Here is a 23220-nt window from a genome sequence, read left to right on the forward strand (position 1 = left end):
GTCCTTTGTACTGGGCAGAGTGATAAGCCCTGCGGATGCAGAGGGGTGGGGGGAAGAAACAGTCCCTGTACTCAAGGAGCTCCCAATCTGATGGGGGAGATAAGGAACTAAGAAATATGCTTAAACAAGCTACATATGGCATAAACTGGAAATATTTAACTGAGGGAAGGCCCTAGGATGAAGAGGGATTGGGAAAGACTTCCTGTAGAAAGTGGGAATTTAGTTGGGACTTGAAGGTAACCAGGAAGAGGAGAGAGAGCATGTGCATGGAAGAAAGACAGATAATGAAGAGATTGTCTTGTGACTAAAACACTGTGTAGAAGAGTAAATGTCAGGCAGTAAGGTGTGAGAAAAATGGAAAGGTAAGAGAGACTAGGTAATGAAGGGCTTTGAATGCTAAATAGAAGATTTTTTCTTTGATCCCGGAAGTGATCATTTATTTAGTATGAGGGTAACAATTGAACCTGCACACTGACTAGAGTGGAGAGAAACAAGGTAGGCAGGCTATTGCAATAGTCAGTATACACACATTGTCTCAGCCCTTGAGGGCAAGGACTATTCAGTTTTTGTCTTTCTGTCCTAAGTACCTAGTACAGTGTTCATAGTAGGCTCTTTAAAAAATGCTTGTTAAGTTGAATTAGAGCATCGTTGGTGAATCAAGGGAACCTGGGTCATCTACTGTCAATTATGATTTAGAAAGTCTTTTTATTAGGTGGTTCTGGGCATAAAGCACTGGGCTTAGAATCAGAAAGATTCATCTTCCCAAATTTAAAATCAGCCTCAGATGCTTACTAGCTGTATGACCCTTGGCAAGTCACTTAACCTTGGTTGCCTCAATTTCCTCACCTGTAAAATGAGTTGAAGAAGGAAATGGCAAGCCACTCCAGTATCTTTGCCAGGAAAACCCCAAAGCGGTCACCAAGAGTTGGACACAACCAAAACAGAAACAACAACAGAGGTCTACAGTTTAGAAGCCAGTTAATATGGGCATGAGTATTCCTGAGAGTTGCACCTTTCAATTGCCTGGTCACAAGAAGACAGTGTTAGGCAAGCAGGGATCAGTGCTTTGGGATTATACTTATGAATGACATTACTCAACAGCAACTACTATGTTATCGGTTATAAAGTTCTAAATAAGGCACAATAGTGGATGAGTGAAAATTATAGTAGTAACCAGTTCTCTACCATAGTAACCATACCCAGCAAGAATTCTAATTGCTTATTTTGTTTTATGACCAGCAGGTGTGAGTGTGTCCCAGAAAACCAGCAATTTCCCAGGATCCAATAAGAACACTCCTTCAGGCTCATCAATCTTTTCTTATTTGATTAGAAGATCCTTGAGGGCAGGGGACATGTTTTACTTTTCTTGAATTCTACTCCCTCCCAGTATTGGGATGGATAGCCAGCAGATGTTTAATGAGGAGGTAATGATTTTTTTTTTTATACTAAATTTACCAAAATTTCTTGATATTTACCCCATTACAATCCTGGATGATGGGAGATAAGGAAGGAGGCATTTTTGTGGTTCTTGTGTTTAGTACTCAATGCAAAGCCCTTATGGTGAGCTAGCTGCATAGCTGTGAACTGCAGGCTAAGATGGACTGACCACCATCTGTTCTAGCCATCTATTTCTATGATAAATGTTTTTATAACAAACTTTTTTCATTATCAAGGACAGCAAAGCTACCACAATCAGACTGTAATATAGTCTACTTATAATGGAGATGAAAAGAGAACTAAAATGGAAAAAGCAGCCAGGATAGCCCAAGTCCATGATGGCAGTGACAAAATTTTGAGCGTGCAAAGGTAACACCAGTTTCCAAAGAATCTGGAGATAAAAATATCAAAAGTGTGAAAACCCAAGAACTACTGTTCCACATGTCAATTTTGACATGTTTACACAATTTTCATGAGATTAATCTACATGTTTCAAGGCTATCTTTGATGAGAGTATTAGAAGGGAAAAGTTAGTATACTTTTACAATAATATTCCACAGCAGACTACATCTTTACCATCGAACAATGTGTGGAAGATGTAGAGACAAAATCCTACTGTGCTTACTGCTTGTTGTCTATTAAAGAGCACTCAGGTTAGTAGAATAAAATCCTGCAAAGGGGTGTCTCTGAAACTAGCTGTGTGACCACAGGGAAATCACAACTTTTCTGAGGCTTAATTTGCTCACCTATAAATCAGTCATTAAACATTTAAGAAGTGCTTACTGCGTGCTAAGTGTTGTTAGGTGGTGCAGTGAATACTGGGCTGGGCTTAGTCAGGAAGACTTCTTGAGTTCTAATATAGCCTCAGACGCTTACTAGCTGTGTGACTCTGGGCAAGTCTCTTAACCCTGTTTGCCTCAGTTCCTTATCTGTAAAAGAAGAAGGAGAAGGAAATTGCACACCCTTTTAGTATCTTTTCCCAGAAAACTCCAAATTGGAGTCATGAAGCATCCAGATTGAACAACTATGTGCTAGGTAGGCACTATGCTAAGTGCTCAGGTTACAAAAAGAGTAAAAAGACAGTCTGCACCCTCAACGAGCTTACATTCCAATGGGAGACGCTACTTGCAAACAAATACTAAGGAAGTTATAAACAGAATAAATAGGGCTTTAATTAACAGAGAGAAGGCACTGGAATTAAAAGGCATTCAAGAAGGTGGACTTTTAGTTGTAACTTAAAGGAAGCCAGGGACCAGACAGTAGTGGGAGAGGAAGGGTATTCCAGGCTTGATCGACAGCCAGAGAAAATGCCTGGAACCAAGAGATGCAGTGTCTTATTTTTGGAACAGAGAGCATTTTGTATTTGCTCCTGGTGGCAATAGGGAGCCCGTAGAGTTTATTGGGTAGGGATGTGACTTGATTGGACCTGCCCTTGAAATCACTTTAGTGGATGGATGGAGACAATGCTGGGGTCTTGGAATGCTTTTTTCCTGTACTATCAGTTTCCAAAGGAAACGTCCGTAGAGACTCACAGTAGTGTATGGCATCAAGTTTCCTAGATGCAGAGGCCCTAAGAGCATAGGTACAATTTATACAGGTGAAGTTGCGGAAAGAAGTGTGGTGGGTAGAGACCCAAATCATCCAGCTAACGTGGGACAAACTGGCTTCGAACTTGTACCAGCCTGCAGGACTGCGCAGTCTGCTTCGGCCTGGGGAGTTTTACCTTGCGGATGGAGAGAGTGGGTAGAAAGCACGAGCTTCGGGGCAGTCCGACTCCGGCAGTCGGCCTTTCGTAGGACACCCCTGAGGGCTGGACTTTGCAGGAGCTGCAAGCGCAGGTTAAAGGGTTTCTGTTTCGCTTTGAAGCAGCTCGCACACTCCGCTGGTGCAGCCCGGGTCCTGCGGGGCCGGAGAAATTCTGGGCCAGGGACAGCTCCACTGATGGTTTGGCTCTAGGGTCCCTACACCACTGCCCGGGCCCGCACGACAGGCCTGGTGAAGCCTGGGGGGGGGGGGGTGTCTCTGGGGCAGAGGACTGCCAGAGTCTCAAGGCTCCCAAGGGTGCCCACTTGGGCGCAAGCCCAGGAAGTAAATCCCGCTCCGGGGCTCTGGAAGCTCCATGCGTCCGGGTCTTGGCGCCGCCCCGCTCGTAGCTCCGGAGCCTGCTTCTCTGCAGGGAGGGGCACCAGGGACCTGGCGGGGACTGCGGCCGACGGCGGACGGGGGCCGGCAGCCCTGAGCATCCTCCACCTTCTCCGGCCCCACCGCCCGGGGCCATCTCCTCGGCTCCGGGGAGCCAGGGGGCGGGGACCCAGAGCCCGCCCGGTAATTCCTGCCCCGCCCGCAGGAGAGGAGGGGCTGCGTCTTGGCGGACCACTGAAGGCGCAGAAGCCGCTGCTGCTGTCTGGGGTGACCGAGACTTGGGTGCAGGCGGCTCCCCCATCCAGCCCGGCCCGAACCTCTCCGGCTCCCTGTGCCTCCTCCCGCCACAGGACTCGGCTCGATCCGGGGCGGCTCTTAGGTGGGTGCCTCTCTCTCTCTGGGGGTCGGGGGCCGGGGGACCGGAGGTGGGGGAAATCGGGGTGAAGCCCCGACGGTCCCTTGCTGTCCACTCTTCACGCACCGAAAGACTCCGGATTTGCATTGTGTGTGTCCGGGGATCCGAGGACTCCGAGGTGGGCGGAGGGGCCGCAGGGCAGGACGGTTGGCTTCTGCCACCTGCAGCCTGCCCCCCACCAGACCGAGGGGGTCTCTGCTCCTCCACTACCCGAACGCCTCTCCTCCCCTCCCCCCTCCCCGCATCGGACGGACCCGGGGGTTTGGCTGGCGGCGGGGGCGTGTGTCCTTCCTCCCGCCGAGGTTCCTTCCCTAGTCCTCTTGTGGCTGGGTGGGGGCGGCGCAGTGGGCGGGGGGGGCGGTGTGCCGCGGTTGTCGCTCCCTTCGCGTCCCCTAGCACCCCCTGCCTCCCCCGTGTGTGCCCGGGTGCCTGGGGATTCCAGCCGCTTGGCAGGCGCTCCCGCATTCGCCCAGTCCCGTTTCCCCCGCGCTGCCTCTGCGCCCAGCTCGCCTCGGCGTGGCTGGGAATTGCGGCTGGATGAGAAAGGCTCTGATGTAATTGGCAAGAGGAGAAGAACCGCCAGAAAGAGCATCCCAGCCTGTGGGAGCCCAGCCCGCGGCGGCTCCCCACCGGGGAAGTGGCGAAGTCGGGGCTGCCTCGGCGCCTCGGCGGGCCCCGGCTTGCCCCCCTCTCCTTCCCGCCCTGCGGCCCCCAGTTTTCATTCACTTTGCTGGGGACGGGTCTGCCTTACCCGGTTCATCTCGGGACAGGGTTGGCATTGCAGTCAAGGCGTGCTTTCCCTGCATCGAGCAAGTAGTCTGCCTGAAGATTGTGTCACCCGGGATGCTGATGGGAGGGGGAGTGGGGAGGAGAGCAGGAAAAGGGGAGGTCAGGGGTCAGCTGCGGGAAGAGTGGGAGAGGAAAGGCACGGAATCCCATTTGCTCCATGCAGGCACCTTTACAGGGCATCTGCATGTTCTCAGAAGTTGTGATCAGACACGGATTTGATGGCATCAGCTGTGATAAATCCCTGTGTAGGAGCTTAAACATACAGACTTAGGACTGTAGCCCAGCATTACATAATAGATAGGAATGGCATGAGATTGAGTGAAACCCAGTGACAGCCAAGTTCTTTCACCCCCTTTTGGGGAAAGCCCTCTAAGGGGTCCTCTGTCCCTCTCACCCCAACCACGATTTCTATTTTAAAATGGAGCATTGTATTTTTAAAAAATCATGTCATGTCAGGTAAGGAATAGAACTTTAAACAAATCTCTACCCGAATGCCCGCCCCCTCCCCCCATTAGGACTGTTTAGATCCTACATGTACTTGAGTGTATTTATCGTTTTTAAAATCTATCCTCTAAATATACCATTCGTTTTGGGTTCCAGTTCTTGTCCCTCATTTCATTGGGGGGGAGACATTTTTACTATAGACTTGCTGCAAACTCACACGGATGATATTCCTAACAAATACTACAGCAATGCAGATACTATGGACTAATAATAAATGAAACAGAAAACCTTGCAGTAATTCTTAGTGAACTGAGTTCCCAAGGTCAAAGGGAGGCCCTGGTGGTGTAACTTCCAGTTCTGATAACACTACAGAGAATATGCGTGATGCTAGGTGAATTAGCAAGGAAAGCTCTGTGAACTTCTTCTTTTTGTATGTTTTTTTTTCTCTTTTGCAGTTTCAGTTGAATTATGGGGTGGTTCTGTTTTTTTTTTACCTCAATGTTAATTTTGTAACTCAATATGGGGATGGAAGGCTTTTTGAAAGTGAAATTTTTGCTTTTAGAATACCTTAAAATAATGATTTGATAATATTCTGTTCCCCAATTTTGGCTACTTCAGTTATCTGATAAAATAGTGCTCATTGGATGCTTAACTTGCAGGGTAACACTGAATCAAAAACATATTAAACCTATTGGCTGTTTTATGAAGTTGTTCTGTTTCGACCTTAATACAAGTTTTTCCATTCCCTAAAGAAAGTTACCTTGTAGAGTTTTTCTGCAAGGAGAAATGTCAGTTCTTCCAAGATTTATGATTGATGGCTTATGAAATCATTATAAAAATATACTGAGCTAAAATGGAGAATTAACTTTTCAGTAAATGAAGGTGAGTTGAGTGATTAGCATTTGTGAGTGCCCAGGGAGCCTCTTGTGAATATTTTACCAAGGATGAGAATTTTCTTTTTAAGTTTACATTTTGACCTGGACAAGACCAGGATGGACAGGCCTGATTTGGAGAAGAGCTGCGTCTTTGAAGAGAATGAGATTTCAGGTTCATTGGAGTTGGATTTCAGGTTAACTGTTGTTCAGTGGTTTTAGCCATGTCTAACCCTTCAAGACCCCATTTAGGATGTTCTTGGCCAAGATACCAAAATGGTTTACCATTTCTGTCTCCAGCTCATTTTACAGATGAGGAAACTGAGGCAAACAAGACTAAGTGACTTGCCCAGAGTCACACAGCTAGTACTGTCTATGGTCAGATTTAAATTCAGGAAGATGAGTCTTCCTGACTCCAGGCCCAGTGCCCTATTCATTCCTGTGCCTCCTATCTTAACTGGCTGACATCTTTTGGATCCATAAGTTCACAGTGTCCCAGTTGACCCTTCAGTAATAAAGATCACAACTAGATTTAGTAAATTTCAAGCCTTAGTGGTCGTTTATTCCAGCCCATAACCTAAAAAGAATACCTGTTAATGACACCTTGACAAGAGAGAGGTCTTTCAGCTTTTGCTTAATCCCCCTGGGAGGTCCAGGTGTGCTCTACTTTGGGGCAGCTCTAATCATTAGGAGGTTCTTTTATAAATCAATCCTAAATTTACTTCTTTGTAACTTCCATCCATAGCTCTTATTTCTGTCTTTTGGGGCAAAAAAGAAAACTCCAATCTCTCCATATAAGATTCTTTCAAGTATTTGAAGGGTAGTTATGGTGAATCTTCTTCTTTTAGTTAAACATTTCAAGTTCTGTTAACTAGTGCTTAGCTTGTAAGAACTGAGACCTTTTGTGTTCTTTCCCCCTTCCTCAATTAATCAATAAACATTTATTAAGCATGTTCTTTGTGCCTGGAGAAGTGCTAAATGCTGGAAATAAAAAGAGAGGCTGAAAGAGTCCTTGCTCTCAAGAAACTTGCCATTTAATGAGGGAGACAACATGTAAACAAATATAAACAAAAAAAAGCTATATACAAGATAAATAGAAAATTATTAAAAGAGAGAAAGCACTGGAATTAAGGGAGGTTAGGGAAGCTTCCTGTAGAAGATGGGCTTTTAGTAGGGACTTTAAGGGAGTTGGAGTGGAGGAGGGAGAGTTCCAGGTGTGGAGAGAGCCAGAGAAAACTCCTGGAGCCAAAAGATGGAGTGTGTATCTGTATCTGTATCCTTTCTATAATGTGGTGTTCAGAACTGCTCAGCACAATACTCTGGATGTCATGTGACAGGTACAGAATAGAGAAGCACAATTATCTCCTTATTCATGGAAGTTATACCTTGTTTAATTACAACTCAAGATTTTATTAGTTTAGTGTAACCCCAGACTTCATTTCATTACTCCTGTATCACACTCTTGACTCAGTGAGCTTGTAGTCCACTAAAACCATCACATCTTTTTCATTCATGTATTGCTGTCTAACCATGTCTTCCTCATATTTCACTTGTGAAGTTGACTTCTTGCACTGAAATATAAAATGTTACTTTGATCTTTATTCATTTTCATCTTGTTAGATTCAACTCTGTATTCCAGATTGTCAGGGATTTTTTGGGAGGATCCTGCCTTTGTCATCTAATATATCAGTGACCTTTTCTAGGTTTGAATTCTTTGCATATTTGATTAGGATAAATACCTTTAGTTAGGTCATTAATAAAAAATATGAGCAGAAATTCCATAGGAAACTACTTTCTAAGTTGACATTGAACTGTTAAGTTCGACCCACCAACTCCTGGGGCTGGTCATTCAACCAGTTCTGAATTGACCTAATTGTAATATTGTGTAGCTGACAACTCTCCAATATTCTCCATAAGAATAGAATGAGAGACTTCATGAAATGTTTTGTAAAACTCTAGGTAAACTTTATAAAATAATAGGTAGCATTTTTATAATTGCTTTTAAGATTTGCAGAGCACTTTACAAATACCATCTCATTTTATCCTCACAACAATCCTAGGTGGTAGGTGGGGTTATTATTCTCATTTTACAGATGAGGTAACTGGCTCGAAGAGGTTAAGTGCCTTTCCCAGAGCCCCACAGCTAGTATATACCTGAGGCAGCATTTGAATTCAGATCCCCAAGAACTCCAAGAACTCCTGAACTCCAAGTCCCACTCTATTATCTACTGTGCCATCTAGCTGTCTCTATATCTATAGCATTCCTCTGATCTGTCAGTTTAATAATGTCAAAAAAGGGCATTTTGGCATTGGAAAGACTTCTTTATAAAGGTATGCTGGTGCTTTGGGATCCCTATTTCCTCTTCTGGACATTTTCACTAACCATCTCCTTCATGTATATTCTAGAATTTTCCAAGAAACTGGAAGTCACACATAATGGCCTATATTTTGACTATTCTATTACCTTGCCTATTTTGAAAATTTGGACAGTATTTGTTTATCCCCAGTCCTCTAATATCTTTTGTGTTCTCCACTTACCCATTCCTTATTTTGTTTGGCACTTTTAAATGTTTACCTATAGATGCTCATCTTCACAGAGAACCTAACCAATGTGCTAAAAGTCTTCCTTTTAAAAAAATTTTAATTGTTTGTGTTCAGTTTTCAACAATCACTTCCATAAGTCTTAAATTTTCTCCCCCTCTCTTTTCCCTTCCTCTCCAAGACAGCATACAATCTTATATGGGTTCTACACATAACATTCTTATTAAACACATTTTCATATTAGTCATGTTGCATAGAAGAATTAAAACGAATGGGAGAAACTGTGAGAAAAAACAAAACATAACACAAGAGAAAATAGTCTGCTTCTTTCTGTGTTCTGATTCCATAGTTCTTTCTCTGGATGTGGATGGCATTTTGCCTCAAGAGTCCTTTGGGGAATGTTTTAGGTCCTTACATTGCTGTGAAGGGCTTAGTCTATCACAAACAGTCTCCTAGGACTTTTAACAGTCCATGGAACCCATGCAGATTGTTCATCAGTTATCTTCCTCGTGACTGACTCACCCAGCCCCTTTTCAAATTGTGCATTTCTGCAAACCATGAAAACATTATTAAATCAGCAAATATTTACTCAGCACATAGTGTGTTCGAAATGCCCTGATGGACATTGTGAGTAATACAGAGATGATTGAGAAACTGCCCCTGCCCTCAAGAAGCTTATAATCTATTTGGAGAAAAAAAGAAAATGAAACACAGAGTCAACTGAGATGTCTTTACTAAATCAGTTGTAGAAATACCAAGTGTCATGTGAGATCAGAGAAGAGAGAAATCTTGTGGGCTCAAGTAATCTTTCAAGACTGTAAGGAAATGGAGAAATTAAAAAGAGGCCCGGAGCTCATCCCAGATAAAGGTGATTGTATGTGCAAAGGCAGAACATTTCTTCTGGAGGCAGAAATGTGAAAGGCACTTTTAAGGTGCTAGTCAAGATCCTAATCTGCGAAACATAAGGGACTGGTATAAGGAAGCAGTAGGGAATAATAATGAGGGGTAGACTGAAGTCAGATTGTAGAGAGCCTTGAAAAAAGGAAACGAGCATTTGTTAAGCACCTAATATGTAAGTTCCTGGGACTGTGCGTAAGCACTTTACAAACATCTCATTTGATCTGTTATTATCCTCATTTTACATTTGAGTATCCCAGGATTGAAAGTTGTTGAGCGACTTGCCCAGGGCCACTTGGCTAGAATGTGCCTAAGGCAGGATTTAATCTCAGATATTCACTCCATTATTTCATTCACTTTGCCCCCTAACTGCCTTGAATTTCAAGCAAAGGAATTCATCTTTTTGATAGTGGAGGGTTTTGGAGGTTTTTGAACATGAAAGTGAAATGATAATAATGCCTAACATTTACATATAAATATCTAAAACACTTGGACAGTGCTTTACCTATAGTATCTCATTTGATCCTTACTACCGTTCTGTTGGATAAAGGCTCTTAATCTCCATTATCTGAATCTGTGAGGGATAAAGTGATTTACCCAGGGTTACACAGCTAGTATCTGAGATGGGGAGAATTTGAATTCAGGTCTTTGTGACTCCAAGTCTAGTGGTCCATCCACTATACCACAAAATGTTACGTGTGTTTGTTGTGTGTGTAGTTGGGGGATTTGGGGGCTGTTGTTTTTTTTTTAAAGGAAGATTAGTCCGGTAGATGAAAAGAGACTAGAGTCAAAAAAACCTATGGGAGGTTATTGTAGTTTTCTAGGTAAGAGATGAGAAGAATGTACATTTAGGCAACTGCAGCGGAAATAGAAAGGAAGGTAGGTATAAAAAGAACAGTTATGAAACACTTTACAAAGGGAGCATCCATGGGATTTGGTAACATTTGCATGTGAGGAATGAGGACAAGGAAAGAATCAAAGATGACTGAGATTTGGGGTCTGGCTGACTAGGAGAAGGATGGCACCATTTAACCAATCAGTCAGTTTACACGCACTTACTATTTTCCAGACACCATGCTAAGTGCTGATTCAAAGAAAAAGCAGAAATAGTTCCTACGTTGAAGAAGCTTACATTCTAATGGGAGATAGAACATGTACATAGAAGATATATGCAGAGTGGATAAAAGGTTACTTTTAATACGGAACCAGTATTGGGGGAAAAAGAAAGATGATAAATTTGATTTTAGACACTGGATTTCCCATGATAGTAAAACACCCAAGTGGAAATGTTCAATAGAAAATTGGAGGTGTTGAGAGAGTTTGGGGCAAGTTCAGGTAGGACAGAAGGTACAGCTTTGGGAGTCATCAGCATAGAGGAAGCAGTATGAGTGAATGAGATTTCCAAAGGAGAGGGGCTAGCACAGTTAGTGGGAGAGCTGGGTCTGGGGCCCAGGTCTCCTTTGGAGATATATCATCTAGCCTTAGTCACTTATTAATTGTTTGAACTTAAGCAAATTACTTCGTTGCACTGAGCCCCCTCTCTGTAAAATAAGGTATTCCAGCTAGGTCCCAAATAGAGTGAATAGCAAATCCCTAGAAATGGTTGCATTATTTGAATTCTTTCCTTTGGATTGTAATTCATTCCATTGGCCATATTTTACATAATAATATTTTAAAATAGTGCTAAGTCGAATACATAGGACCACTTCAGAAAATTCATTATTCACATTAATTGGGACCTAGCTGTAGAATAAACAGTAACTTTAAACCCCTATTTACTCTTTCTATGACTATAGAAGTAATATGGGGCAAGTAGGTGGGATAGCCAATAGAGTACTAGGCTTGCAATAAGGAAGACTCATTTTCTTGAGTTCAAATCCCTCCTCAGGCACTTATCAGCTGTGTGTTCCTGAGCAAGTGACCTTACCCTGTTTCCCTCAGTTTCCTTATCTATAAAATGAGAAGGAACTGGCAAACCATTCCAGCCAAGAAAACCAAAATGGCGTCATAAAGAGTTGGACACAACTAAACAACAAGAAATAATTAATTGTATACCCAGGGCTTAGCACAGTGCCTTATACATAATAGTAGGCACTTAATAAATGTTTCCTGGATCCAACTGTTCTCATTTTAAAATGGGGCTTATATTTGCATAGCTAATCAGTGGAAGAACTGGAATGGGAACTTTTGACTCCAAGTTCAGAGTTCTTTTTACTATGCTGTGTTACTTCTTATTATAGAGGGGGGAGGAGAGAGGGAATGAGCATTTATTAAGCACCTACTGTATGCCAGCTGTGCTAAACACTTTACAAATATTATCTGATTTGATTCTCATAAGGACCCTGTGAGGCAGGTACTATTATCCTCATTTTACAGTTGTGAAAACTGAGAACTCAGTTTTCTCTTAAGCTTATTTGCCCAAGGTTACACAACTACAGTTGAGAAAACTGAGGTATACAGAGTTTAAGTGGTTTATTTGCCCAAGGTCACACAGCTCCTGAAGGTCCGAGTTTAGGTTTGAACTCAGGACTTCTTTACTCTAGGCGCAGTCACCTAGCTACTTCATTTTGCCTTGTAAGCAATAGGAAGAGCTTTCACCATTACTAGAAGTTTTCTTCTTCTGATTGTCATCTTAATAACTAAGACTTTGTGATATCCGAAGGCAATGAGAATCAAGACAGGTATCAGTAATGTGACATTCGATATGGCAATGAAAAAATAAGCTGCAAAGGTTGGGTATTGGGGTAATAGGATGGCTGAGAGCTTGTTTCATAGAATTGAGACTTGGTAAATTAATTATTAAGGAGAAAGTACAAGGGGAAAATGAAGAGAATAAGAATGAATTTTAAAAGGTTCCAACTCTCTGGAATGCACCCATAAATATCAGGTGAATGAATGTGCAGTTTCTTTAAGCAACTGTTTCCCATGCTGGAGGGTGGTGGTTGTATTGAATCTTGACATTCTTCAGCAGAAATTCCTTGTCTGTTAATATTTTGTCCTCTTTCCATTTTTGAGAAAATAAGGCACTTTTGCTAAATTCTAGTTGGAAGAGGACGTGTCCAAAGATGTTAGTTCTACTGGTGCCCATGTAAAATAAGAGTCATAGAAAGTTTCAAAGCTCTTCTCAAGCATTTTGTGTAAGAAAAAGCAAATGTGAAACCATAAAGTGGGATTTTACTTGCTTTTTCATAATCTCCCTTTAGCATCAAGTTTTCCTATAGTCTTCATATTTGTTTTTTCAAAATGCAGTAATATTCCATTAGTCATATAACACAATTTATGTTTTTAATAGATTGCCTTTTTGTCTTACTTAAATTTTCCTTTCCTGCATGCATTCTTTCCCCATCTTCTCCCAGAAAGCCTTCCTTTATAAAAGAAAGGAAAAAAGGAAAGAAAGAAAGACAAGAGGGAAAAAAATTAGTAAAAACTGATCAACACATCAAAAATAAGACACTATATGCAATGTTCCACACCCATCAGCCCTATTTTCAATAGGGAATCAAACTTGTCCCATATAATTTTGAAACATTCTGTTTCAATTTTCAAACATTCAAATTCAACATCGGTTATCATTCTGGGGTAATTTTTTCATTGGCATTTTTATAGTCTTTTTGTGTTTTGTTTTCTTGGCTTTGCTTACTTTGATTTGCATCAGTTCATGTAAACTTTTCCATGCTTTCTTGTATCCATGTTCATTATTACTTATAGCATAATAATATCCCAACACTTGTGTATCTCACACTTTGCTTAACCATTCTGAAATTAATGGACATTTACTTTTTTCCAGTTTTCTTCTACTATAAAGAGTGCTATTATAAATATTATGGTATATTATAGAATCAATTTAGTACTGTACATTTTCCCGGCTTAGTCAAGGTATTTTCATTATTTGTGTACACAAGGGAAGAATCGGACCATGAACATTCAAACAGGTCTTATAAACATTCTCCCTTCTAATTAGCATATAAATAATTTATAGGCTTACAGCTCAGTTCAGAAAACAAATGACAAATTGGAGGTGGAACAAAATTGAAAGATGAATGGCAGGGCACTCAGTGTTATACAGGGCTGAAAGAGCAAAATACAAAATTAAGAGGTTGAAGGTTATAGAAACACAGTCTAACTGAAACATTCTAGGAGCAAATTCTGCAAGTTGTTGGAGTGGGCTTTGAGAAGATGCTCTCCATTGTTCTGTCTAGGGACAGCATTGTTTTCCATAGGGACAGATTTTCCCATAGTTTCTTCATGGTTGCAAAACCTAGTCTACCCTTAGTCTTAAGACCACCGCACTGTTGTGAATCTCTTTAGAAGCACTACAAATTAAGACTGGCCTGAGGCTCTTATTCTGCAGTTGTACAGGATTCCTTTCTTAAATCTTTGCCCTCCTTGGATTATATACCAAACAGTAGGATCTCTGGGTCAGAAAAATAGTCACTTTGTTTTCACAATTCCAAATTGCTTCCCAGAATGATTGAACCAATTCATAGCTCCACCAACAGCAGTGCAACACCAGATTTTAATTGCCTCTTACACTGAAAAAAAATCAAACTTGAAATTTGGCAAAAAGTCAAGACATGGATCTATTTCAAGTTTCCCAAATAAAGATTAGTTTTGATTATAATAATGAATGGAACTTAGTTCATTGTCATCTGGAGTACTGCGTTTTCATTAGAAATTAACCACGTTAAGAAAATCCTGTCATCTAAGATTCTGTAACATGTTCCTTATGTGTAATAGTTTCTCTTATTTAAAGCCTTTCTGGAGGTAGGTTTGCAAGAGTGATTTTGCTTTAAATCAAGATGACGTTTTTTTCAGTTTATCTGGGCCACCTGGGCAAAATCTATATATTTCTGCTGAAACACTATTTGCTGTATAATCTCCTGGAGCAGAGGCTATAACATTTTGACCATTTGAATAGTGAAAGAGTTGTGGAAAATAGATTAATGAAATTTTTTTTTTAATCTCAGTAAACTTGAAATGAGAGGCAGTGTGGTGAATTGGCCGAAGTTCTACCAGGGACAGAAAGACCTGGTTCAAGTGTTGCCTCTGACATATCCTGGCTATATGATCCTGGTAAGGTCATTTAACTACCCCAGGCAATTCTCTAAGACCTGAAGTTCTTCCAGGAGATACCATCACTGAATGAGTAAGAGACAAACTTTCATTCAAAGTAATCTTTACAAAAGAATGTTACCTTTCCAGTGGGTTGGGAAAATGTAACATTAGTTTCTGAAGGGGGTGGGAAGGTGCTTAGGACAAACATTATTGAAGAAGTGGGGAAAAGTGGGAAGGAAGGTGGGCCAAAGAAATGGGTAGATGGATTATTTGCTCCTTCACCATCTTATTCCAAGAAGTGTATGATTAGCTGTTGGGGTGGGTGTATATTTTACTGCTTAAATTAATATCTGAGGATTTTTAGGGAAGGTTGAGAAGCTCTCTCAGATTTTAGACCCCCTCACTTGATGACAGAAGCTACATTCCCACAAAGGGTCACTTTTACCTTTCATTTTGACTGGTTAAACCTCAAATCATGATCCATGGGACAGTCCTGGCAAATTTTAAATGCTGGGCTGTTCTTTCTGCTTATCACTGTCACAGTTCCTAGGATTAACCAACAAAGAGAAGCAGGGCAGCCTGTTGGACTACGGCTAAGTACAGAGTGCTTGCAGGACAGGTGGACTGTCTGTAGAGAAGTTGTGCTGGATGAGGACTGAAAATGAACAGCATTAGGATGGGGCCCAGCACTTTTGCTCTTTGCCTTTCACCTTTATATGCATTGGTAAGATTGTGAAAGGATGTACGTGGTTTAGCCCTCTTCAAAGCTGAGATATTCTGATAGTGGATGTTAGAATTTTAGGTTGCATGAAAGAACTGCATTTTTAAAATAGCATCCTCTGTGGATTTATAGGATTAATGTGATCACTCTGATGGTGAGATAGCATGGTAAATGGGATAGGGGAATGAGTACTTAATTTGGAGTCCAGAAAGACTTCAATTCAAATCTGGTAGATCTGGTACTTATCAATTTGTGTTCTGTGTAGGCAAGTCACATTCTTTCTTGGGTCCTCGGTTATCTCAGCTATACAATGGAATAATACCTATAGTACTTAATTTATAGAGTTGTTGTGGTGATCAAATGAGATAATGCATAGGAGTGCCAACCTGACAACACCATATAAATATGTTATTATTCCATTATGCCTCAGTCTTCTAAGAGAAGGAAAATTAAAAGGAAAACTGAGGGTGGCTACTAATAACTAGTGGCATATAGCACTGGGAGGAGAGTAATCGTGAGTTGACAAGGAATAATTTTAATGAGGAATAATAATTAGGGGTTGAGAGGAAGACTTAGAAAGTGCTTTGTGATTGTCAGAGTTGTTATACTGTGAAAATACTCCAAGCAATGAAAGAAGTCATTTAATTATTATCATTAATAAATCTTTTTGTTTGGCCATAAGCTGAGTGCCATCACAAGCTGAGAGACACAACCCTTCACACAGAATTGGAACAGAAGCAGAGACCAGGAAGAACAGTCTTAAACCTCTCTCCCTGCTCCTGCTTTGTCTTAAAGATGGGTGACCTAATAGACATTTCCTCCCATAAGTTCAGAAGTAGAACATTAGGCTTTTTGGTTGTTCTGTGACGTAGATTTTGAGTTTGTAGCTGTCTATCATGGGAGATGTTCTTTTTTAATCAGTAAATTTACTTTTTTTAAAAAATGAAATATGGAGGGGATAGGGAAAGGAAGGAGAAAAAACTACCATGGTTTCAGAGGTTGAAATTATCCTGTGGGCTGTGGATCAATGTCAAGAACTGTAGATACTTATAGTAATCCTGAAAGTACTCCCTTGCACCTCTCAATGGAGTGACAAGAAAAGTATTATGTATCTGAGGAGAAGGGGGTCTGAAGAGCCAAGACCCAAGGCTCTGGGATGAATTCAGAGCCTTGTTGTATAAGAGGGGTAATTGGAAGAATCTGGAGGGAATGGTTTGAGACAAGATAAAAGTTAGTTACTGGATATGAAGAATTTATTTTTTTTCCTCTATTATATAATGCTCCTTGTTCTACATTGATAATTCTATCTGCATGAGGTTATTAATCTTTGTGCCTTTTTCGTTCTTCCTGGAGGAGACTTTGCAACATGTTTTGATCACACACTAAAGGATTTATAAACATCTCTTTAGGAGTTTCTAGAAGCATATGTTAAGCATCTATATGTGTCTGATATGACACTTTTTGTTACCTTCTCTTTGTTAAATACTCCATTTTTTTCCCCCATCTATTTCTCTATAAATATAATCCAGAGGGCCAGTACTGTTAGAGATGGGACCTTGACTTACTCCTTTCACTCCTTTAAGGCCTAATTTCTTCATCAAAGTACCTCCTCATACTTCATCCCTTCATTTCACTCATTCTACTTGGAATTTTTCCCCTCCCCAGCATATTGTTAATTCTCTGTGGAATACCTTCCCTTTTCTTAACTGCTTCATGTCCATGATTTGCTAATATGCAGGACACATACATAGAAGGTGTGCAGAGCTCCTTGAAGAACAAGGTGAAGGAAACAAGAATTTATTAAGAACCTAGTATGTGCAGGCACTGCACTAAGTGCTTTATAAATATAATCTCATTTGCACCTCAGTAACAACTCTGTGAGGTATGTGCTGTTATTATTCTCATCTTACAGTCAATAAAATTGAGTCAGACAGAAACTAAATGATTTGCCCAAGATCACTCAGCTGGTAAGTGTCTGAGGTCCAGCACTCTAACCACTGCAGCATATATCTGGAAGAAGATTTAAAAGTGGATGCCTGCCTCTTCTACAGCCTGGCAACAGGTTGGTCAACATGTTCTAGATTGTTGAGTCTCGTCTGCCAGATGAGTTGGTCATTTCCATATAATGGTATAGTTACAGGATATGTTTTATGTTTACTTAGGATGCTAGCATCAAATTATCATTCTGACTATGATTTTATAGGGACCACCTTTTTCTACTTAATTAGGATTGGATTCCTAAAAAAAAATCCAAAAGATTGGGTTCAAGGAGCTCACTTTCCTGTCTTGGGTCAATATAGTTTTATGCCTGATTTTTTCTCCTGTAATTTACAAAGCAATTTAAAGTTGCAGAAAACGGATTCTATCTCTGCTCAGCAAATGACTTCTCTGCTGACCAGTGCTTTGTTATAAAAACTGATTGCTAAGGCATCAGAACCCTGCCAAAAGGAGGCATTCTGGAAAATGTGGCTAGTCATCTCTATGCTAGCTCTTCCCTGCCCCCCTTCCTCACTTAACATATTTTAAAACATTTTCTGAGACCTTAGATTATTCAACACTCTTATCTAACTGTATGAAATTAAAACTATAACCTTCAAGAATCTAAACTTGCTTATTACCTTAAAGTTGATTGCAGTAGTATTCCATATCTTTAAGTATAGAGGTGTACCGGGATATTCTTTACTTTCATACTTTTAAATGTTTTTTCAATTGGTTTGGGTGCCTCATTCACCAAAGCAAATTGCAGCCTTGCCACTACTTAGCAGGGGAAATCTTAGGATCACAAGGTCATAACTTTAGACTAGTGTAGGTAGGTAATCGTTTATAAGGATGAATGCGAAAATTGAGGACCAGGAACAGAGAAATTGTGTGACTTGCCCAAGTGTATACCAGTAAGTAGTAAGAGGCAGAAACAAGATTTGCATTCAGACTTTGTGATTCTAGTCTTGTTTTCACTATGTCATAACCACCTAGTGGCCAATCCTCAGTGGCTGAGCTTGTCTGAAATTCTGGAGGTTGGTCCTTGATAGGCATTCTGTCAAAGATTATCAGTCTGATAGGACTATTGAGTTTGTCCTTTGTAAAGGCATAGCCTTTAAGAATTCAGGATTGTTTCTTTGCTTCATTGAGGTATCTGACTAGAACTTTAAAGGAGAATTTATACTGTATATATTAAAATTTTTAAATTCGAAGCACTCCAATATTCTATAGAAAATAGGACAGTGAGAGATGGCAGTGTCACTTCAAACTTATAAGAGCCTGGGAAAACCTGGAATGGATGTAGTAAATTGACTTGTGTTGGTATTTTATGATTAAAATTATTGATGGGATTATGCAGAATGGGTTAATATAATGTTTAGGTTTACTAACATGCCATCCATATCTTATACTTGTCACAAAAATAGTTATTTTTCCTATAGAGAAACATAATGAAAATAAGGACTATTGATAAATTAATGGATTCTGCCCTTGGATCCCCTGGCTCTTATAAATCAACACTGATCTTTTCTGTCCAGGATGAACTATTTTCTTCAGTGAGCTTTTGAACCTCCTTTTCTATTTGGCTAATTCTGCTTTTTAAAGCATTCTTCTCCTTATTGGCTTTTTGGACCTCTTTTGCCATTTGGGTTAGTCTGTTTTTAAAGGTGTTATTTTCCTCAGCATTTTTTGGGTCTCCTTTAGCAAGCTATTGACTCGCTTTTCATGATTTTCTGATATCACTCTCATTTCTCTTCCCAATTTTTCCTCCACCTCTCTTACTTGATTTTCAAAATTCTTTTTAAGCTCTTCTATGGCCTGAGACCACTGCATATTTGTTTTGGATGTAGAAGCCTTGACTTTGATGTCTTTCTCTGATGGTATGCTTTGTTCTTCCTCATCCCAAAAGATGGAAGAAAATACCTTTCACCAAAAAAGTAACCATCTGTAGTCTAATTTTTTTTCCTTTTGGGGACATTTTCCCAGTCAGTTTTGAGTTCTTTGTCAAGTAGAGGGTATACTCTAGGGACCTGTAAGTTCTCAGTTCCTCCAAGTTGGCACAATCAAGGGGGAGGAGTTTACTCCTCTCCTGGCCTGCATTCTGGTCTGGGAGCAACCATGAGCACTCTTTTCTGCCCAGAATCTGTGAATAGGATTCCCTCTGCAGAGCCTCTACCAGCTCCACCATGTCAGCACTCTTCCTCAGCCTAGGATTGCTACTCAGGACTGAGACCCAGATGAGCTGCTCGATTCCCCCAGGGTCTTTAGTTTGAGGACTCTAAAAGCAGATGCTGCTGCTGCTGCAGTGGCTGCTACCACCTTGGGCCTGGGGCTCACCCAGATAAAAGAGCTTTCTCACTGACCTTTGAAGCTGTCTGGCATTTGTGGGTTGAGAAATCTGTAAACTGCAGCTGCTACCCATGATTCCATGCCCTGAAGCCTGCTCCAGGCCTATCCATGCTACTAGGCCAAGGTTGGGCTGTTCTCTGCTCTGAGCCTGGTGCGATAGACCTTTCCTGTTGGTCTTCCAGGCTATGTTGGGCTGGAAATCTCTTTCAGTCTCTCATTTTGTGGCTTCTGCTGCTCTAGAATTTGTTTAGAGCCATTTTTTACAGGTATTTTGTGGGCTAAGGGGGGAGCTAGAGCAGGTCATTCTTCTATTCCACCATCTTGGCTCTGCCTTTTCTGTCCAGGATGAACCAAATGTCTACCACCACTTCCTAACAATGTCCATCTTATGCCATAACATAGGTAGTCTACCTTTCTAGTTTCCCTTTATGTGTTATCTTCTTCCTTTAGAAGGTGAGCACCTTGAAGATAGGTACTATCTTGTATGTGTTTGTGTCTGCCCAAAGCTTAGCACAGTGTCTTGGCAGATGGTATGCTCATAAATGATTTACCTTTCATCTCTCTCTGACTTGCAAAAATTCTAAGTATTAATTTGGTGAGATTTTCACATAAAACTAAAAAGCTAGAAGATTGTCTCTAAAAATAAGCTGTTTTTGTATATTAATAACCAATTCATAATCATTTTATTGGAGTGCTGCTTTGATTAGTATTAAAATATGTCTCATATCATTGTAAATGTTATCCCATTTACCTTGTGAATGTCACAAACACCAACTTCAAAGAAATAAGGAAATTGTCACTGGAATGTTTGGGGCCTGTTCTTGGATTGCAAAAGTGACTCCCTTCTACTAAATGCAACCATTTTACAAACATTTAATGATCATCTTTTAGGAGTAGCAGGATGGTATTATGACCCAAGGGCTGGATCTGGAGTCAGAGAATTGGTGGGTTCAAATTGGTGAGTTCTGCTATTTACTTCCTGGGAGAACTTCAACAGATCACTTAAATTTTCTGGGCCACCACTTCCTAATTTGTAAAATAAAGGGAATAGACTTGAAGACCTCAGTCTTTTTCAGCTGCAAATGGATGATCTCATGAAGCTAGAATCCTCTATGCAAAATAGATGAAAACTATGAAGAGGGGTGAGACAGCTCTTATCCCAATTACTGCAGCAAAGTAAGGGAGACTAAAACTAGAGACAAAGGCCTAAGAGAGGTCAGAGGAAGGAGAACTTCTGATTGCGGATGTCAGAGGAGGCTTCTTGGAGGAGAATGGTGTTTGAGAATCGAATGAAAAATGAATGAAAAGCATCTATATTCTCAAAGCACTGGGCTAAGAATGGGTAAGATTTCAGTAGAGTGTTTTCTTAGGGACTCCTACTTCTGAGTTCTTGGGGGCTTCCGTTCTCTCTCATTCTCTCTCTCCCCCCCATCTTAATAGTTATATATTTAACTGTGTAACAATCATATTATTCAGTGGATCAGAACCTTGAGGGAATGCAGTACTCTGGTTTATTTTCATTTTCTGGTTAACTTAGGAAGAAGCAGAAAACCATTTTTGCTCCAACTTTTGCTTCCAGTCTCATGTATATCAGTTATTTTCCTACCTTTACTCAGAACATGACTCAGCTTTCTTTAATCCATAGCCTTTCACTGCTCCACAGTTGATATTCTAGAAATTAGTTTTCATTGTACAATAGTGGAGATGTAAAAAGTCAAAGCAGTTGGGCCAAGTGTATATTGCTTCTAGGAAATGATTTGAAGTCTTTTGTTTTTGTAAATCTCTGATATGGGCGGTTTTTTAAAAAATAATTTGCTTTTTCTCAGGGAAGACTTTAATTATTTGTATATGTGTGTTGAGATATTTAGCTTCCAGAATTTTTCTGCATTGAGTCCATTGCTCCTGGATCTGTCCTCTCCTAAGCTCTCGTCCTGCAACATCAACTGATTATTGAGCATTTTGAATAAAATGTAGTATTGGCATTTCAAACTCAACTTACCCAAATCAGAACTCATTATTTTTTTTCCCTATCTATCTTCCTAACTTCTCTATTTCTGTTGAGTATCCATCACCCCTTCCAGTTTTTTGGGTTTGCAGCCTCAGTCTTATCCTTGACTCTTCACTTTCACTTACCTTATCTACTAATCAAATGCCAAGTCTAGCTGATTCCACCTCCACAAAATCACAAGTATTTTAGTCTTCTCTCCACTCAAATTATCTTCACTCCAGTTCAGATCTTCACTACCTCTTGCTCCACCCTAGTCCAGGCCATTCTCACCTCTTGCCCCACCATAGTCCAGACCTTCCTCATCTCTTGACCCACCCTAGTCCAGGCCCTCAACACCTCCTGCCCTACTCTAGTCCAGGCCCTCAACACCTCCTGCCCTGCTCTAGTCCAGGTCCTCAGCACCTCCTGCCCTACTCTAGTCCAGGCCCTCAGCACCTCCTGCCCTACTCTAGTCCAGGCCCTCAGCACCTCTTGCCCTACTCTAGTTCAGACCCTCAGCACCTCTTACGCCACCCAGACCCTCATCCCTCTTGCCCAGACTGTTGCCATAGACTCCTCATTAACTTCCCCTACATCCAGTCTCTCTAGTCTTTTCTCCACATAGCTGACAAATTGAAATTTTCTTCACAGTTCTGATTTCTCACTCTCCTTTCTAGTAAACTCTGGTGGCTTCCTATTGCCTGTAAGATCAAAAACAGACTCCTTTGGTATTTAAATCCTTCATAAACTGCTCAAACCTCCTTTTCCAGGCTTATTGCACTTTACTCCTCTGAGGACACTCCTCATTCTGGCCATACTGGCCCTTTTGTCATTCTTTACCTGTGATATTGTCTCACATCTCTGTGTCTTTGCAGTCCATTGCTCCCCACGTCTGGATTTAGCTCCCTCCTCACCTTTGCTTCTCAGAATCCTTTGTTTGCCTTACATGCCAGTTCAAATGCTACTTTTATATAAGGCTTTTCCTATTCTTTCAACTGTTAGTACCTCCCCGCTCGCCTCATAAAATGACCCTTTATGTTACATATGTTTTGTATCCCTGTGTGTGTACATGTTGTGTCCTGCTATCACCTGTAATCTCCTTAAGGAAAGAGATTTCTTCATTTTTTTTCCCTTTTACATCTCCAGTGCTTAAGAGACTGCCTGGCACAGACTAGGTGCTTAATACATGCTTGATTAACTTATGCTTAAAGCATTTATTTAATGGTGAATGGGAAAATATGATCAAATGTATAAATTAGAATTATTATAGTATATAAACACATAGGATATATAAATTAGAATTATTATAATATAAAAACGCATAGGTTGCCAGAATAGCTATTAATACTTACAAAGGAGAATCATCATTTGAGGAACTGGTATTAAGAATAGCAGAAATTAATTAAGTGCTAATAAAAACTTCCCAGTAATGAGACTGCTTATGCTGCGGGCTTGAAATGCACTGGATTGTGATACATTATATTGGAATGCTTCCATGTATATTATACAGAGCCTAGAGTATGTAACATAGGCTGGTTTCTCAGAAGATTTTATTGTATCTAAAACTTAATTTTTGTGTTGGGATTAACTTTTT

General features: G+C 40.7%; 1 protein-coding gene across 6 annotated transcripts in view; it reads left to right on the top strand.

The window, feature by feature from the left end:
* The first annotated feature begins 3832 nt into the window (after positions 1–3832).
* Positions 3833–23220, top strand: part of OSBPL6 (oxysterol binding protein like 6) — a 265398-nt gene continuing 246010 nt past the window's right edge. For all 6 annotated transcript variants that reach the window (XM_072612433.1, XM_072612440.1, XM_072612438.1 and 3 more), the window contains exon 1: positions 3833–3958. The gene's annotated coding sequence lies outside the window, so the exon portion shown is untranslated. The remainder of the gene's footprint in view (positions 3959–23220) is intronic.

This window comes from Notamacropus eugenii, chromosome 5 (assembly GCF_028372415.1).
Source record: "Notamacropus eugenii isolate mMacEug1 chromosome 5, mMacEug1.pri_v2, whole genome shotgun sequence".
In the NCBI taxonomy this organism is placed as follows: domain Eukaryota; kingdom Metazoa; phylum Chordata; class Mammalia; order Diprotodontia; family Macropodidae; genus Notamacropus; species Notamacropus eugenii.